This window comes from Vulpes vulpes, unplaced genomic scaffold (genome assembly GCF_048418805.1).
Source record: "Vulpes vulpes isolate BD-2025 unplaced genomic scaffold, VulVul3 u000000685, whole genome shotgun sequence".
Classification (NCBI taxonomy): Eukaryota; Metazoa; Chordata; class Mammalia; order Carnivora; family Canidae; genus Vulpes; species Vulpes vulpes.
In genome coordinates this window covers 126,525-147,116 of record NW_027325784.1, presented here as the reverse complement: position 1 = coordinate 147,116, position 20,592 = coordinate 126,525, and positions in this window count along the sequence as shown.

Sequence of the window (20,592 nt, the reverse complement as noted above, 5' to 3'; positions counted from 1 at the left end):
TCAGTGGGCTAAAGTTCTAATTTGTGGCCTAGTTTAATAGCTAACATTGTGATATCAATGGTTACATTTTTAAAACTAGGATGGTTTTCAAAGTAACCTAATTTATTAAACTACTTATTTTTCAAAATTTCGTTTCCACTTTATATTGGGTTGTAACTTATGTATAACATCTTATTTAAATGCATAAAGCATAGACAAAAACTGATGAAATCCATTTCTTAAATGAGGAAGTATCTTAGTGGAATTTGGAGATTCCCGTGGGCTTTTTTTTGTTTGTTTTTGTTTTGTTTTTTGAGGAAAAACTCACATGGCTGGAGAGAAAACGTGTGTCTAACTGCAGGGCAGTCCCCTTCTCATGTCTTGCTTTGCCTAATGCTGGCTCTAGACATGAGCTTGCGGAAAAGCTATCATTGTATTAGGCATTGTGGCTCCATTAGGATGTCCTGGAATACTCTAGTAGTTTCTGTCTGATGTAGCAGAGGCAAAACAGTAGCCAAGTATTTTTCTAAATGAGCCACAACTTGCAGAGCAAGGCCAATGTGTTTGGAGCCATGGGTGCTCATAGTGCCAAGCCACCTAGGATGTGCCAGTAACGACCAGAGGAGCTAGGTATTGTTACCACTGTGTCATGAGGAGCCATGGTTTTGCCCAAGGTTCCAAGCTCCCCCCTCAAGGATCAGGTTGAGAGTTGAAGCTTGGCATGTCAAACTCTGGAGCCCAGGTTCTTTTCTACCATATCACACCACTCTTCTCTCTCTTTTGTTTAGTCAGTCTAGTATTGAATCTCCTGGATAGGAAAGGAGCTACTCAACTGCTCTGCATTTCCCACTTTAAGAACACCCCTTCCCACATTCCACCCGAGTAGGATAACAAACTCTGCCATTCCAAGGAAGCCTATAAGATTTCTCTTTTCAGTACTGATCCATCCGATTTACTACTACACATTTCACATTCAGAGCATGGATTCTAAACCCCAGAGGACACAAATGAGAGCTCTCTCTACCTTTTTTAGGAAGTTGTCTTACAATTCCAAGCTGCAGGAATTAGACAGACAAAGAATGCTTGGGGCTATATGCAGTGATAAAATAAAAGCTGTCATCTGATTGGATGAGGTTCGTTGCTCAATGTTGTATAACACTCCAAAACGGCATCACAAGAGAACAAGATTCGCTTTGGGCAGCTGGGCTAGAAGCCTAAAGTCAGAAAGATGCACTTTTGAATAAGGCAAGTCATTGCACTTAGGAAGCTGGAAGCATAGAGACGGAGAACAGAGGACATCTTTTTAGATCTAGTACACAACCCGCTGTAGCAGAGTTCCAGGCATGAATGTATACAAAAATGTTTCACTGAATTCGATTTCTGAGGTAACCCACTCTGGTAATGTTTGACAAACTTAAGGTTATACCACTGGCTGTTGATGCTCTAGTATCTCTCGTAGGCCACTGAATTTTGTCTACCAGCTTCACATATTCAGAAGGTGTACAATGGCTAAGGAGTCCACATTAATAATGCTCTTCAGGCGAAGAGCATTAATAGCCATAAGGCATGCCTGTATTCTGAAACTGGCCTCCATGGGTGTGAAGAATTAAAACTCTTTGGCATTGATTGTTATTTTGGAGGACAAAGTGGCAAAATATAAGCCAATATTTTCCTAATAGTATATTTGCTGTATTTCAGAGACATGACCAGAATAGAGTAATTATTGTATCATTACCTTTGGGCTACATTTATTTTCTCCTCCTCAGTCAATTCATCCATAACACCAAGCCATTTATCATAGAGGTCGAATGAAAATATACTTCCCTGGATATCTTGAAAAAAATCCTTATGTAGATTAAAAAAGATATATACAAACAAACATAGATATAAAATAGAAAATATATATTGGAAGTTTTACAGAGAAAACACTGAGTTGAAACTTCACTTTGGTCCCTACTTCCTTCATAGATACCCAAACTGTGACCCACACGGAGCTCAGCTCTGACTATCCATTTACTTGCACGTGCAAAAGCAGGAGAGTGGATTTTCTCCAACAAAAAAATGAAAGCATCAAAGCAGAGCCTAGGCTTCAGTGGAAAGGAAGACAAAGCTCCCTTCCATCATATCGCACTTACTCTTTTGTGTACTTTTTTGCAAACTATTACAAAAGCTACTCTCATAATTGCTTCATTCTTCCTTTCCTTAACTGTATAAAAGTAGACGGTCTAATGGCAAACTCATGTTGGTCCTGAGGATATATTCATTTCTAGTGTAGGCCAGTTCTCCAGATAGTTTGATATGATACTATTCAGGCCAAGGTTGCAGAGTCTGATTCTCCACAAAGATTAGTCAACTTTAGGAAGGGAAAACTTTAGAAATGTCTAAGAACTCTATGCACACGTGGTCACCATCTTCCTAGTCTGTGCTTATAACACAGAAATAGAAAAGACCTGACTAAGTCTTGCTAGAAAAGTCAATTCCATGTGTGCACCTTAAAGAGGGCTACACTTATCATGTTATCTGTGTACCTAATGTATCATCATTCTTTCCCCTGTCGCTTGATATATACATTGTGGTGTGTTTTACTGTAGCCCAGTGTAGTAGTGGTTAGGGAGTATTGCTATTATTGTATAGTTGAACAGTAATGGGGTAGAAGGAAAGACCAAATGTGACAAGGAAGGACCAAATATGACCTTGATTCTAAGAGTGTCATCATTACTGCATTACCATAGTTTTGTTTAGAGGTGTTAGCATGTACCAAGGTAGATGGATTAAATTCTTTGTTCTAGTTCTCACTTCTTTCTCTATTACCATTTTAGCAATACAATGCGATATCTGTGATTTAGGGTGTATAATTTCAAAATTAATCTATTTCTTAGTCGATCTATTGAATTTTCAGAATTCCAAACTACTTTTGTCCATTGTACCTACTTCAAAAGTTAGATTTATCAAAAGAGGCATGTAGCAAGAGCTGGTTGCCATGTTGTTATCACTTTGGATGGTGGGCTAGACATCACAAATATTAACAAAAGGATGCTTAGGATGTGGTAAAAAGAGACACAAATGGCAAAATATTTCCTCCATGACTTATAAAGTAAAAGGCACTAAGAAACAGGAGACAATGATGCTTAAGAATGATTTGGTCACCTCACTGAGCCTTTTTGGATTCCTCATAAAGTAAACATTTGCTTACTATTGTGAACTTCTATGTCTATTCTCAAATGTATCATATGATTTTTCTTTTGGAAACTGCCTTCATTAGGGTGGTGAGGACGTCATTAAAGCAGGTGTTTGCTTTGGTAAACATCATGTATGTGCCAGTGGATATTTTGAAATTTATTATTATTACTAGTAGTCATATTAGCATTAGTATTCTTCATGGAGTCTTTAGGTGGGCGGTGTGTGGTAAAAACAAAGTATTTCTAATGTTTGGGGCTTTTAACTCCTACAGTATCTTCCTTAAATTTTGATTTGATGAAGTTTTTTCCAGTGTGTCAAGTTCTTAATCAGTTATGCCTATGATGGTTCTTAGAAAATCATGATTGAAAGACACCAATCACCACTTGAGCTACTCATGTGTGGATAAAGCTAGAACTTTCCCCACCTTTAAAACCGATGCTACCACAAGGACAGATTCGCTGTCCAAGTTCACTCTGTCCCCAATATTTAGTTTCTCCTTTAGGATTCTGCATGATTTTCTACTTCCTGATTTTCTGAAGATGTCTTTCATGAGTGGTCCTTTCTGATTGATAAATGAAAGCATATTCTGTAGGAAAAGAAGAATAGTATATGGCATTTCATATCCCAATCCCAGAGCAAAAGCTTGCTTCCTTTATGAAAGACCTAGGGAATGTGACAATATGTGGTTTTACAGCTGGGGAGACTAAAGTCAATTTAGATTCATTAGTCAATGTCTCTCTATAGTTTCTACCCAAAAATCCACCTTACAGTCATACACTGAAACATTGTAATCACTTATTTTAATTTGATTTTTTTCATTGCATTTACCCTTTTAAATCAAACTCCATGTTTCAAGGCCTTTGTGGAATCCTTGCCTGTCTCCTACTTTACCAGTCTTTTCTCCTTATTCCCTTCCATAGATGCTCTTCCCCCAAGTATGGAAATTTTTTTGCCGTACTCATTTCCCATTTGTTGATTCCTCTTTAAGTGATTGCATGCTGCATTCGTACTACCTCTATTTCATTTCCTCTATTAAAATCAAGCTCAAATGCTCTCTTCTTATTCTCCAATTACATTCCCTTCATGAGTCTTTCACTGTCCTTTGATCTATCTTCATGTCCTCTTCCTGCAGTGTAGAAAGATAATAAGGGCTGAAGTCAGAAAGACCAAGGGATCGGAAATCTATTATCCTTCTATTCTATTGTGTGACCTGGGGCACATGTTAACTGTACTGAAACATTTCTAATTCATTTGTAAATTGTGGAGGATGATAGTTCTACCTACCCCCAAAAATTGCCGTGATACAAGTACCGGGGTAGTAGCTAGCATGTAACTAACGTGGTATATGTCTTCACACCTAGCATACATTCCCAAATCTAGTGTAGTGCTTGCAGAGGTACTGGGTACTTAGTAAATTTGCACAGTAACAATTCAGTAGACCGATTTGAGATAACACAGGCCAAACTAGTGGCTGTCATTTAACATATTCTGTTAGGATTAATGGATTCATATTTGCTGCAGGGTGAGTCTTTATGCTTAGGTAAGATGTTTTCTGTTTTTAGATTAAGTAGACTCAGTTTAAGGAGACTGGAGTCTACTGTAAGTTCAGAAAACAGTGGGAAAATGTGAAGATGATTCATGCACACAGAGTCCATTTTGACTGATCTGAACAGGCCTACATGGGTCTCTATGGAAACAAGTGGAATGGACAAAAAGTTGTGCTGCTGTATTGGCCTCATGACTCTGCAGTGGCTAAATCAAATGACACTACCAAGGCTTCTCAGCCACAGCCAGGGGCTGTCTAATAATTTCCACATTTGGGGGTAGGTTTGTATGAAAACACTTGGCCTCTCCAAGTTCCTTCTCCTCAGGAAGGCAATAAAAGACCAAACTGAGACCTACCAGAATTGGGAAGGGCAAGTTGTCATTATCACAGATATCTGTGAGGGAAACTCCAAAGAGCTGTCCTGGTTTTGCAGATGGTGCAGTTGTGCACTGGTTGTTCTGACAAGTGCCAGCGCACCACCAAAATGCCGAGTTCTGAAAGCACTGCTTTTCATGGTCTTGTGGCCTGTATCTAAGGAAGAAGGTTGATTAGTGTATTTTAATTCACTTAGCCTTATTTTCACCATGGCCAATATACAGCATGTTCATGTAGTGTAAATGTCCCCAGGATGATTAATTAATGGGGTCACTTCAAAAGGGTCAAGTAATGTCAAATAAATATGGAAAAAAATGGATCATTTGACTTTCAAAGGGAAAGTATGAATTTTCCAAACCTATTTGACAGGGGAACCTTTTCTGGAAATGGGAAAACAATGCATGGATCATATATTCTATATGCACTGATAGCAATCTCTGTCTATACACTGGCATATGTAAGAAATGTACAATTCTGTAGTTCTATTTTTTTTTATTTTTTTTTAAATTTATGATAGTCACAGAGAGAGAGAGAGAGAGGCAGAGACACAGGCAGAGGGAGAAGCAGGCTCCATGCATCGGGAGCCCGATGTGGGATTCGATCCCGGGTCTCCAGGATCGCGCCCTGGGCCAAAGACAGGCGCCAAACCGCTGCGCCACCCAGGGATCCCAATTCTGTAGTTCTAAATAGCTCACTTGATGTCTAGTTTGATTCTCTGTTCCAAGACTGCCAGAGATTTAGGATTTCTTAATTGCCCTCATGAGTGTGTCTATGTTCTAGAGTCTTTTGGTGCTGTAGAGGCTGTAAAATGGTGAAGTGGCACTTATCTGGTTGCTCTGTGTCATTGATGTATACTAATAGCCACTGAGGTGTCCAAACTGCTATCTGACCATGGGAAATTGGTCTGTACGCCTGTTGCTGAGGCACGTCTTTCAATCGCAGTGGCTCTCTATTTCTTCCATACTATTCTGGTACTGATCGAAAGACATTTACTAACTGATCTGTTCCATGTTGAGGTATAAGCAACTCTGCATGGACATAGAAGGCCCCTTCTTTCTTAGACATGTCAGCTCATTATTCTGTGAGGAATTTCTGCTTCCTTTTGGTTTCCATCCAGGAAATGGTGCAGATATCTCATGTACCTACCCAGTGGTTTGGGGCTTTTCCCATGGGATTGCCACCGAAATCTTTGACTCTATGCCATGAATCTTTTTTGTTTCCTAGAAAGCTAAATCTTGAAGGCTCATAAGCAACAAGATTTATTCATTCATTCATTCATTCATGAAAAACACAGAGAGGGGCAGAGACATAGGCAGAGGGAGAAGCAGGCTCCAGGCAAAGAGCCTGATGTGGGACTCGATCCAGGAACTCGGGGATCATGCCCTGAGCCAAGGCAGACGTTCAACAGCTGAGCCACCCAGGTGTCCCTTAAAAATATTTTAAAACTTTTCCAAATTCACATGGTAAATAATCTAGAATAGGACTGAAATTCAGGGCTGTGCGATTAAAAAAATCAATGTTCATAACTAAGATTCTATGTTCTTATTTTAGTCCCAGTGCCTTCTTTTTGACAACTCTGGTCCATAAATTATGTTAACAGTTAATGCACTTAATTCTTATTACACCTATAGGTTATTTTTCTCTGAAACACATGGATACCATACATTTCTTCTGCTTGAAAAAACTAGAATTTTCCCATTTGCCTTCCAGATAAAACCTTGTATTTGTTAGTGTGGTATTCAGAAAGTAAAAGTAAATTAGGGAGATCAGAGTGAAGAAACAGGGGACTCAAGATGAGTTAAAGTTCAGAGTGATTAATGTACTTAATTGTATTTACTTATTTATGTTTTTTTAATTATCTATCGAAGAAAATATCCATTGGATTTCTGATATTTTTCCTAAGATACATTTAAAACTACCATCATGGGGTGCCTGGGTGATTCAGTCAGTTAAGTGGCAAACTCTCAATTGCGACTTGGAACCAAAGTACCACTACCCCCAGCCCATTTTTTGAGGTGGCACGTTGAAACTGACCTCTAAACTTTCCTATTTGCAATATGTAAAGAGTAGTTCATTCTGTCATGTCATGGCAAAATCCTTTTTTTTTTTTTAAAGAATGACGAAGTTTTTTTTTTTTAATTTTTTATTTATTTATTTATGATAGTCACACACACAGAGAGAGAGAGGCAGAGACATAGGCAGAGGGAGAAGCAGGCTCCATGCACCGGGAGCCCGACGTGGGATTCGATCCGGGGTCTCCAGGATCGTGCCCTGGGCCAAAGGCAGGTGCCAAACTGCTGCGCCACCCAGGGATCCTGGCAAAATCGTTTTAAAAAAAAAAAGATTTTATATATTTATTCATAAGACACACATAGAGAGAGAGGCAGAGACAGAGGCCAAGGGAGAAGCAGGCTCCTCACAGGGAGCCTGATGCAGGACTTGTTCCCAGGGCCCTGGGATCATGCCCTGAGCCAAAGGCAGATACTCAAACACCGAGCCACCCAGGCACCCATCAGCATGGCAACATCTTAGCCATTTTTCAATATGTTATACATTTGTGCACACCACTGTGGATCTTTGCCACAAAATCTTTTTACCTCAAGGTAGTGTCCCCTAAAGGTAAGAGGTGATCACAGCTGCAGAAAAATTTAGAGGACTCTAAAGAATAGAGAAGTCAAAAAAGGACTGTCCCTGTTCCCACTGGGACTCCTAGGAGGTAGTTGAGTGTGTCTAAGCAGAGAGGGTTGGGATGATCCCAGAGTCATCTGTACCATGGAAGCAGTGTGGAAGAGGTCCAGGAGTAGGGATGAAGAGGACAATAAATGAAGGACTGCTGAGGGAGACCATGGGGGAATTTCTGATGTCTTAGTAGATGCTAATGAGTTATGATGCCATTGCCCAAAAACTATGAAACCAAGCCTGTACCAATTTTTTTTTAATGTATGCCTGATATTTGGATTGAAAACATTGTGACTGCTACCTAAGTCATGGGATCAAATATTTTTTCCCTCAGCCTTCTCTATTAAGAAATTATCTCTGTCCTCTATATGTCTACTCCATGTTTAAATCATTCCCGTGACACCTTTGTGGGGGAGATTATAGTAGAGTAACTAATGCTACATGTCCTGTTTTCTTTATGAGATTGTAATTTGGGCAGCCCAGGTGGCTTAGCGGTTTAGCGCCGCCTTCGGCCCAGGGCCTGATCCTGGAGACCCAGGATCGAGTCCCATGTCGGGCTCCCTGCGTGGAGCCTGCTTCTCCCTCTGCCTGTGTCTCTGCCTCTCTCTCTGTGTGTGTCTCACATGAATAAATAAATAAAATCTTAAAAAAAAGAGATTGTAATTTTGCTGGATTAAGTCGTATTTATCTTGTTGTATCCCATCCCTTGTAGGGTCAAACACAGGGTCTTATACTTCTCACATAGTAGGTACTTCGTATATAATATGTAATATGTTATGAAATGAACTGAATTGTAAAGAAAATACCATTGAGTTTGTATTCCAGAAAAGACCCTTTCATATACTGCATTGTAGGACAAAGTAGCATCACACAGTTCTTTATCACATACATTAATGAGTTCTTACATAAATAAGCGAAGGGACAAAAATATTAGCAAAATGCTGTCAGTTACATAATAAGAGTTTTGCAGAGAATTTACTCTGAGTTCTCTAAAGCAGATAATTCAGTCCTGTGGCTCCAAATAGGCATTTATTATGTCTCCAGAATGCCCCTTTCTTTATTCCATCATTATAGAAGCTCTAATCATAGGGCACAATTTTAGAGAATATGTAAGTTAAAATGAAAATTCAGATTTCCACTTATGGAAAATTGCATGTGGAAAAACCCCAGCTGTGATTCCTAAATAAACATCAAGAAAATGAACAGAAAAAACCTTAGTGTGAAACATTTCCCTTGAAGAATTTTCTTCTTACTCTGATACTGGCTTGATTACAGGAGGCTGTTGGAGTAATAGTTATATTTCCTTTGTGATTTTTTATTTTATGCCATTCTTGTAAAAACTGAATTTGTCTGATTTATTAATTTCTGTTTTGAGACATGAAAAATCACTGATCTCTAAATTTTCTTTGTATTGATTACCAACATCTCCATGAATCTGTATGAGACTGCCCCGGAAGACGACTTACCTCATTGTGAGAAGATGAGATATTGACTATTTCATGCATATAGCAAAATGTTAGAATAGTGTCTTGTAATTAAAAGTAACTGTATCTATAAGGATATGATTATGAAATAAACATTGGAAAATCTGGTTGAGAAAAAAGAAACTACTCACCCTATTAAAACTAATTTTTAAGGGTGCCTGGCTGGTTCAGTCAGTGGAGCATGTGACTTTTGACCTTGGGGTTGTTTATAAGTTTGAGTCCCACGTTGGGTCTAGAGATTACCTTAAAAAAGTTTTTATATGTCTCAAATTCTGAAACACTCATGATGAACATGACACCCAAAGTGCATTTTTACAATAAATGTGTTACTTTGAGAAGAAATATCTTTGTGTCTAACTAAAGAATATGACAGACCTGAACTTTTATATTCTAGAACTAAAAGTCTTACTGTTTGACATTTTTATGTTCATTTATACATTTTATATAAATATAGACATTTCTAGAAATATAAATATTTTCACATTTCCCCCTATACATATGCTTACATATTTATATTTCATTTCTAAGGTATTTATATTTTTTGACCTACCTCATACTTTAGAGATAGTGATGGTTAACTCATTAAACACCCAAACCAAGTAAATGGGACAACAGCACAATTGTTAGACTCTATAGTGGTGCAGGCCATTTATGTGACCTTAACATGGATCTCTTAACATGGATCCCACAGCATCATGGTAAACAAGACAAATACTTTGGATAGAACAAATGCCTTTGTGATGTTCTTACAAATTTATATTCCCATTAATGGTGATATACCAAGAATAGAGTATATTTTTAATTTCTTTTAGGACCACAGCTATGTTTTCCTTCTCACAGCAAATGGTAAGATATCATCACTATTGGGAATTGAAGTCCACAAAAGAGAAAAAATAGTTCTTCAATGACCAAATGTGATTTTCAGAAGTCATGTTTAGTGAGTAACATGATTAATCTTGCATTTAAAAAGGAGTCAGAAATGATAAAAGGAAGAACATCTTCCTTCTTTTGAACTACATTTCACTCCACAAGTACTAATACACAAAGAGTAGAGAGTCATGTGAAAAACCTATAAAGGATAATTCAATACAGGAACTTGCATAGAATTATTTTCCATGAACTAATCAGAACCTGCATTAATGTAAATGAAATCTATTTTAGCTTCCAGGAATGCCATTGATTCTTTAAGGGACCTAAAAGAATAAAGAATGAATGTATAAGAATAGTAATATGATGGTAATGTGTAATAATTATACATCTACCTAATTGCAGAATATAGTGCAAAGTGTAATCATTACTGTTGTTGTGCCCAAGATAGCGAATCCGAGAAACCACCGAGGAGCTGACAACGATGCAAGCACACGAGGGTTTATTAGCAAGCTCGAGCTTGGATCCAAGTATACCCGACACAGCGGAACAAGGACTTGGACCCCGAAGTGGGTTACAGCTGGGTTTTTATGGGCTGGTCTAGGGGATTTTCAGAAGGGATGGAGGAATTTCTCAAGTTCTGTTTACATTCTGATATGGGGCTTTCAAGGGCATTGAGCTCTGTTCTTATTCTAATAGGGGCTTCCTGCCCTTGGCTTGGGGTCTGTTCTTGTTCTAATATGGGACTTTCTACCATGGGCGTGGGCTCTGTTGTCTTTCTGATATGGGATTACCTGCCGAGGACACTGAGGACATTCTGCAGTTTTCCCATAAAGTTCAGCTCTTATTCACAGGGGCCTAAAATGGCTGTACTTGTGCTAACGCTAAACTTGAGGTGGAAAGGCTTTGATTTTTCTTGGCCTCCACACTGTGAAGAGCAATTTAGTAATCATTAATAATTCTCAGGTGTTTCCCTCATAGTCCAGTGATACAAAGCAATTGTTGTACATTTTCTGCCGATATCAGCCATCACTTTAAAATTGGTTTTGTTTATCTTTACTGAGTACAAAAATTGGCTGTTTTTTAATTTCGAATAAATTTTAAATATGAAAATATTTTGATACTATATTACATATGTTGTACTTAAATTACATGCTGTAGCCTTCCACAACTCACCCTGATACTTTTGGTTTTCTTACATGCAAACTGAAACGTCCTTTGAAAAAAATCCTCATTAGCTGATAGGTCTCCTTTTGTTGACATATCCTAGAGATATGATAATTCCAGAAAGAGGATAAGGAGACAAGAATTTTAATCACTAAATCACAAAATCTTTTGTAAAATTGAATAACCTCCAGATGCTATCCTTTTTAGCCTTGTAAACTAATGGAAACATATTTCAAACTGTAGATTTTTCTTCCCTTTAATGAGGTCACTTGTACCTTTTAGTGGTCTACAAATAGCAAGCTAAATAAAAGAATGTCTTCTTTTTTTATACTCTGATAGCACTAAAAATGAACAAAAGCATCTCTGCTAAGCTTGTCTACTGTTATCTCCAGCCTCGTAGGCATATTTCATTTAAATTATTCCTTGTCTTTCATGAACATACACATTTGGTCTTGGCATGTAGCTGGGCCAGTGGCCATTTTTAACGTTGCAGCATAATAGACCCATGGGAGGAGAAAATAGTGTTCTATTTGTTAGTACTTCTCAAAGTACTTTGGATTGCATACAAAATTACCTGGGGATCTTGGTAAAATATAGCTTCTGACTCAGGAGGGCTGGGGTAAAGCCTGATGATTCACATTTCTAATAAATCTCAGGTGACCCAGTGCCGCTGGTCCACTAACCCTCACTTTGTTTGCTAGGTATGATCAAAGTGATGTATTTTCATCTTTTCTCTTGAATTGAGTGCAAGCTTGGGGGAAGGGACCTAACCTATCTTTATCTATTCTTCAGCAGGGCCAAGCACAGCACTCGGCATCTGGTGTGCGCTCAATAAACATATGTTGCATACCAGACGATAACCAAGAGTAAAGACTCCCTGTTCTCTGGTGCCCTAAATTTTGTTTTCTCTCAGAATGTATAACAACAAGAGACCCTTTTCTCACCTAGTCACGTGATCTGGTTACAAGTCAGAGTAGTAAATTGAAATTATAAGGTTGCACTCACTAGAAGTCACAGAACCAGGATGACAATTTTACAACTTCTTTTATCACCTCTTCCCAGCTTTCCTTTGTCTAGCTAGAACATATTCTAGGAGTGGTGCCCTCTTCAACTCCTCGTGGTCCAAAGTGCTGAAGTATTAAGCCTCTTAGAGGGAAAGTAAGGGAGGAGCACAGGAGGCTGAGGGTAACACCTTGAAAGTTCTTTTTGAGAATATCAACAGAGGGTCACCCGGACTTACACATGCATTGCTTTGACCTTCTTCTAAGATGTAAAATTGTTTGTTCTTGAGGTTATTTATCCACAGTTGTTGTTGTTGTTTTTTTTTTTTGTTTGTTTTGTTTTGTTTGTTTTTTTTAGTTAGAATTGCTCCTAAGCATTTTTGGAAACTGAAGAGGTCACTGGTGTGTGGCTGTTGCATTTTGCCCTAGATCATTAGGCATCCACCTTCAATAGTGTACAGTGAAGCCATCCTGTGGGGTGCTTGGGCAGCTTGCCTTCTTCGTGTGATGGACGTGTAGACAGTCTTATACCCACTCTGTGCTTAGAAAATCAGTGTTAACAAAAAGACATTAAAGGCATTCAAATTGGCAAAGAAGAAGTCAAACCCTCCCTCTTCGCCGATGACAAGATACTCTACATAGAAAACCCAAAAGCTTACACCCCAAGATTGCTAGAACTCATAGAGCAATTTGGTAGCGTGGCAGGATACAAAATCAATGCCCAGAAATCAATGGCATTTCTATACACTAACAATGTGACTGAAGAAAGAGAAATTAAGGAGTCCATCCCATTTACAATTGCACCCAAAAGCATAAGATGTCTAGGAATAAACCTAACCAAAGAGGTAAAGGATCTATACCCTAAAAACTATAGAACACTTCTGAAAGAAATTGAGGAAGACACAAAGAGATGGAAAAATATTCCATGCTCATGGATTGGCAGAATTAATATTGTCAAAATGTCAATGTTACCCAGGGCAATTTACACGTTTAATGTATTCCCTATCAAAATACCGTGGACTTTCTTCAGAGAGTTAGAACAAATTATTTTAAGATTTGTGTGGAATCAGAAAAGATCCCGAAGAGCCAGGGGAAGTTTAAAAAAGGAAACCATAGCTGGGGCCATCACAATGCCAGATTTCAGGTTGTACTACAAAGCTGTGGTCATCAAGACAGTGTGGTACTGGCACAAAAACAGACACATAGATCAATGGAACAGAATAGAGAACCCAGAAGTAGACCCTCAACTTTATGGTCAACTAATATTCGATAAAGGAGGAAAGACTATCCACTGGAAGAAAGACAGTCTCTTCAATAAATGGTGCTAGGAAAATTGGACATCCACATGCAGAAGAATGAAACTAGACCACTCTCTTTCACCACACACAAAGATAAACTCAAAATTGATGAAAGATCTAAATGTGAGACAAGACTCCATCAAAATCCTAGAGGGGAACACAGGCAACACCCTTTTTGAACTCGGCCACAGTAACTTCTTGCAAGATACATCCACAAAGACAAAAGAAACAAAAGCAAAAATGAACTATTGGGACTTCATCAAGATAAGAAGCTTTTGCACAGCAAAGGATACAGTTAACAAAACTCGAAGACAACCTACAGAATGGGAGAAAATATTTGCAAATGACGTATCAGATAAAGGGCTAGTTTCCAAGATCTATAAAGAACTTATTACACTCAACACCAAAGAAACAAACAATCCAATCATGAAATGGGCAAAAGACATGAAGAGGAATCTCACAGAGGAAGACATAGACATGGCCAACATGCACATGAGAAAGTGCTCTGCATCACTTGCCATTAGGGAAATACAAATCAAAACCACAATGAGATACCACCTCACACCAGTGAGAGAGGGGAAAATTAATAAGGCAGGAAACCACAAATATTGGAGAGGATGCGGAGAAAAGGGAACCCTCTTACACTGTTGGTGGGAATGTGAACTGGCGCAGCCACTCTGGAAAACTGTGTGGAGGTTCCTCAAAGAATTAAAAATAGATCTGCCCTACGACCCAGCAATTGCACTGTGGGGATTTACCCCAAAGATTCAGATGCAATGAAACGCTGGGACACCTGCACCCCAATGTTTATAGCAGCAATGTCCACAATACCAAACTATGGAAGGAGCCTTGGTGTCCATCGAAAGATGAATGGATAAAGGAGATGTGGTTTATGTATAAAATGGAATATTACTCAGCCATTAGAAACGACAAATACCCACCATTTGCTTCGATGTGGATGGAACTGGAGGGTATTATGCTGAGTGAAGTGAGTCAATCGTAGAAGGACAAACAGTGTATGTTCTCATTCATTTTGGAAAAATAAATAATAGTGAAAGGGAATAAAGGGGAAAGGAGAAGAAATGTGTGGGAAATATCAGAAAGGGAGACAGAACATAAAGACTCCTAACTCTGGGAAACGAACTAGGTGTGGTGGAAGGGGAGGAGGGCGGGGGGTGGGGGTGACTGGGTGATGGGCACTGAGGGGGGCACTTGACGGGATGAGCACTGGGTATTATTCTGTATGTTGGTAAATTGAACACCAATAAAAAATAAATTTATTAAATAAAAAAATTAAAAAAGTAAATTCTAGAATCTCCAAAATTATACCAACAATTATTTACATATTCAGAAAAATGAAACCGAAGAAAATATTTCGTTACGTGCTCAGTATCAATATAAAATTCCTCAGAAAGAGAAACAATTTTTATTTGTAGTAAGCTGAGCATGTGGCTCTACCAGTATAATGCCCGAGTTCTGCCTCTAAATTCCTGGTGGAAGTAGTGAAAAGATGGTGATTTAAACACACCTGTGTGTATACACAGGTACAAAAGATTGAAGGGTGTACGGAAAATATTTTAGGGCTACTTGGCCTATTAGGTATGTTTCAAACTGATCAAAATCTGATAACACTGTCATAGGCAGCATTCTAAGATGGCAGAAAAATCCTCTAAGGAGCACATTTTATTTATTTTTTATTTTTTTAAAGGAATCTTTTCAATTTATTATTATTTTTTTATGATAGTCATACAGAGAGAGAGAGAGAGGGACAAGGCAGAGATACAGGCAGAGGGAGAAGCAGGCTCCATGCACCGGGAGCCCGATGTGGGATTCGATCCCGGCTCTCCAGGATCACGCCCTGGGCCAAAGGCAGGCGCCAAACCGCTGCGCCACCCAGGGATCCCCCAAGGAGCACATTTTAGATACTCTCCTCATTTTGAGTGTGGCCAGAGCCTGTGAATATGATAGGATTCACTTCCCGGATTAAATTCATCAAAGGTAAAAAAAAAAAAAATTTAGCTAAGGGTAAATTAACTGACTAGGTCTAACCCAGTTAGATGAATCCTTAAAAGGGATCTCCATGAAGTCAGACTCGCAGTATGAGAAAGTCTATGGAAGAGCCATCTGGCAAAGGCACAAGACTCCCCTCTGGCCAAGGAGCAAAACAACAGTAACCCCAGTCCAAGGTTATTAATTCTGCCAACAGCCAAGGGGCTTGGAAGAGAACCCTGGGTCTTCTGGGTTGATGGATGCAAATGGATGAGATTGCACTTGCAGAGACACCTGTATTTCAACTGCGTGAGACTCTTGAGTAGAGCATCCAGCTGTGTCACAGCAACCCCTGATGTACCAGATGGCGATAATAAATGCGTGTTATCTTCAGCCATCAATTTGCGGTAATTTGTCATGCAATCATAGACAGTAAGACACTAAGGCATTTCTCATATAATCAAGTAGGATAGCATGTCTGGTGCGTAGTTTTTGAGACTTGATTTTTACAAATAATGTTTCTAGCTGCTTCAAGGACTACAGTGTTTTTGCAATTGACACGGATTGTGCGCTCTCTTTCAAACTTCTCATCCTAACATAACATAGTGAATTCGTGGGTCAGAATTCCCTGACAACTTCTTCCGCGTGTCTGGGCCTGATTGGGGGGGAACTTATTCCCGAGGAACTTATTCCCGCGCGCAGAGGCAGCCCCTGCGGCTCCCCGCTGACAGCACAGGACAGGAGCTGCGGCTCACCCCTTTAACCCCAACCCAATTCCCTTGTTTTTGAAGAATTTATTTATTCATGATAGACACACAGAGAAAGAGAGCGAGGCAGAGACCCAGGCGGAGGCAGAAGCAGGCTCCATGCAGGGAGCCCCACGCGGGACTCCACCCCAGGGCTCCAGGGTCAGGCCCAGGCTGAAGGCGCCTCAACCGCTGGGCCACCACGGCCGCCCCCAATTTCTTAAAAGCTGCGCCCGGATCCAGTCACCAGGCCCTCTCAAGCTGCAGCTGGGCAGCCACGCAGGCGGGTTCTTCACTGACTCCGGAAGCATCTAAGCAGAAGTTTGGGGAGGTGGCGGGGGTCCCTGGGGCCACGTTAAGAGGCAACCCGCGCGGTTCACATCACTTTGAAAATGGCTTTGAAAAAAAAAAAAAAGAAACAATCGCTTTGGCACTGACGAGCTGGGATCCTGGGCCGCTCAGTCCGCAGGCCTCGGGAGCGGGCGTCAAAGCAGGTTCTGCAGTCCTCTCGCCTCAGCTGCTGCCCGCGACCACAATTACAGGGGCCCGCCAGGACCCTTCGGAGCCCCACAACCCGGAAGTGCCTGACCACGCCTACCCACTGCGCCTGCGCGAGGCGCCCCCCCTCCGGCGAGCAGGGAGACTGGCGCTGGGCGGGCTGAGAGGCTCGTCGCGCCTGCGCGGAAGGCCCCGGGGAGCAGCGTAGTTACTTTCCAAACGAGTGGCGGGAACCGTTGGGGGCTGTGCGGTCGCCGCCTGCCGGGTAGCAGCGCGCTCCCTCGTCCCTAGGCCTGGCCATGGCGCTGCAGCTGTCCCGCGAGCAAGGCATCGCCCTGCGCGGGAGCGCGGACATCGTGGCCGAGTTCTTCTGCAAGTCCCGCTCCAGCAGGCCAGAGGGCGGGGAGAGCTGAGGCCCGGCGGCCCTGGAGGCCCGGGGCCACGGAGGCGGGGGCGGGGGCGGGGGTGGGGGCGGCTCTGCTCCAGCGCCCGCCTGGCTGGAGAATCAAATCTAGGCGCCTTGCTCCTGGGGCAGCGGGAAGCCCAGGTGCTGCCCAGGCCTGCCTCGCGCCGGCCCCTCCCCAGCAGCCTTGCTTTAAACTGCGGATCCCACAGGCTTCCCAGCCCGGCCGGCCGACACCGCCCCGAGAGGGTGGAGCCCCAGTACATTTTGCACAGCCCATCCACCAAGCTTTGATTCCGGCACTGAGGGCGATGGACTGGATTTAGGAAACTCTGTCCTGGACCAGGCCATGTTTGCACCCTCTGATAGACTCTGGCAGGAGAAGAGGAGGGAAAAGTGAGGGAGAGGCTTGCTCTGGAGCATTGGACCGGTTAATCAGTCAATTGCTAATCCAGACGCAAAAGCCTGTGATCACATAACCTGAATTGGGGCTTGCATTACCGTGAGCTTGTAGTTCTAGTTTGACGCTAGGTTAATGCAGTTTGGCATTTTTATTTCCGCATAAAAGCACGTATCGTGTTCTTTTGATTTAGAAGCAACATTTTTAAGGATTTTCAGTGGCACTTTTCACCTACTCTGCTTTCAGCGAGACACCCACAAACGCACATTAGGCTTTTTCAGTTTGATGCCATGAATGAAACCGCAGCCACATCTAAATAGGTTTTATTTTCCAGAGTTACAAAGTGGAAATAACTTTAACATTCCTTTTGTTTTCAGCATTTGGCGTCAACAGCATTTTATATCAGCGTGGCATATATCCACCTGAAACCTCTACCAGAGTGCAGAAATACGCATTCACCTTGCTTATAACAACAGATCCTGAGCTCATAAAGTAACTCAGTAATGTAGTGGAACAAGTGAAAGGTATTTAATTGTTGAAAACCAATTTGAGTTTCGCAGGCCTTCTTGGACCCGTACTTTCTGGCATCTTGGTGTTCATTTTTCAGCTCTATACAAAGAGGTGTAAAACACTGCAATCTCAAATAAAGCGATTCTCCATCGGAAGGAAGCAAATAATAAAGTGAAAGAAACTCCACTCTTCCCTACCACATTTTGAGTGGGTTAAATACGTTGATGTTAGGAATCTGATCTGGCTTCACAAAACAATCTCTATCAACTCTTTTTGAAGTGATTTTTGCAGTTCGTGTAGCCAGGTGGAACAAGTTGGAATTTTACATAACTATGATGATGTTTATTGTTGGAGAGAAATCCACTATATATTTTTACATGACATATTTTCTATAGCTGCCTGGAGTTTAAAACCGTCATTATTTTAAGATAAAAGAAAATGAAATTGGATCCAGCCTGGGAACTAAACTTAAAAAAATACTACTAATAGAGTACCCAATAAAGTTTTTTAATGTCTTACTTTCTTCATTTGTCTTTGTTAAAATCCTGCCTGTAAGTTAGCCGTTTCTATCTGAACACTCCTTGTTTTTCCGTAGCTCAAGAAATTCCTGAATACTTGTTCTCCATCTATTCTGTCTCTTTTTCCCCCATGTTTTTCTCTACTTAGGATTCTCACTTCTAATTTTTCTGTGTTATAGGATGTTTCTCCCTGGCTCCTCATTTGACCTTCCAAAGCTAGTTCCAAAAAAAACCAAAAAAAACATTATAGTATTTTTTTTTATTCCTAAGTCATATATATATATATATATATTGTTTCAAGAGGCTTTATTTTTAGAATTCTATTAATTATATTTTTATCATCTTCAGGGCTAAATCACCCAGGGCGATACTCAGATTACTTAGCCTGCAACATAGAAGTAACTAAGAATCTATGTCACCTTAATTTGATGAAGAAGCAAACCCTGCCTAAGTTACTGGTTTTTAGGTTGTCTCCTTTAAGACTACACTGATGACATTTCACCTCGGTTGTATGTACACCTTCCTATTTAATTTGTCCCTTTTATTTTAGTTAGAATGGGGGAATTGCTCTTCTTAGAGGCAAATTGTTCAATCTCTTTGAATCCCCATCCCTCTAGCCTTCTTAAGGACTCTACCCTAGTTCTTCTCTGGTATTTCTGACTTCTTTCTTTTGAGATATTTTCATTGGTTTCATTTGTCTTCAGTTTTAAAAGAAAAAGATTTCCACCCACCCCAGATCTTTAAGTGACTACCCAATCTCTTCCTTTTCAGACCAAAATTGAGAAAAGGTTGTTTTTTGTCGAGGGGTCGGCAAGCCTGAGGGCACATATCCAACAAGTGGCCAATTTTTGTACTACCTGCAAACTGAGTGTTTTCAGATTTTGAAAGGCTAGTTTTTAAAAGACTACGCAAGAGACCTAGGGGGCCCACAAGTCCTAAATATTACAAGATTGTTTTTGTCTCTTGAAAGAAAACAACAACTGTGTATTCTTGAGTATATTATCCCCAGTTCCAAGATTAATTCAGGGCTCATTATGAGGTCCCCTTATTATAATCTCTAAGATGACTTCTGACACATACATAACTTTACTAACAATCTTTGTGTAGTTGACTCACAAACATACATCCAACCCAAGTCTTCTCTTTGCTCATATAGTAAGTGGCTCCCTTGATATCCACATGTGGCTATCCTAGTGATACTTGAAAACTAAATTTAAGGGGGTCCTGGCTGGCTCAGTCAGTAGAGCATGCAACTCTTGATCTTGGGTTGTAAGTTCCAGCCCCACATTGGGTGTGGAGATTACTTAGAAATAAAACCTTAGGGCAGCCCGGGTGGCTCAGCAGTTTAGCACTGCCTTCAGCCCAGGGCATGATCCTGGAGACCTGGGATCGAGTCCCACATCAGGCTCCCTGCATGGAGCCTGCTTCTCCCTCTGCCTGTGTCTCTGCCTCTCTCTCTATGCCTCTCTCTCTCTCTGTCATGAATAAATAAATAAAATCTTTAAAAAAGAAGAAAAATAGAACCTTATAAAATTGTAAGCATCATGTCTCATTCCCATTCTCTTTCTCTCAATGAATGGATCAACCTTCCAACCAGTGGTATAAACCAGAAAGTTGGGAACTATCCCTGAGTATTTCCTCTTCCTTAGTCTCATAAGTATCCAATAAATCTTAACAATTTTAACCACGAAATCTCTTCACTCTACCTATACTGATCCATCTCTCCCAATTTATCCTTCTATAAGCCTTCAGTACCTCTTGCTTGAATTACTAATCAATTAGCATCCCTAGATCCTCTCTTTACTTCCACTCTACTTTCCACACATCACAGCCAAAAGGATAGTTCTGAAATATAAGTTTAATCACATCACACCCTGCTTCAGACACAGTAATGACTTCCCTGGTACTTGAAGTATAAGTTCTTTAATTTAGCCCATGTGACCTTGTGTGGT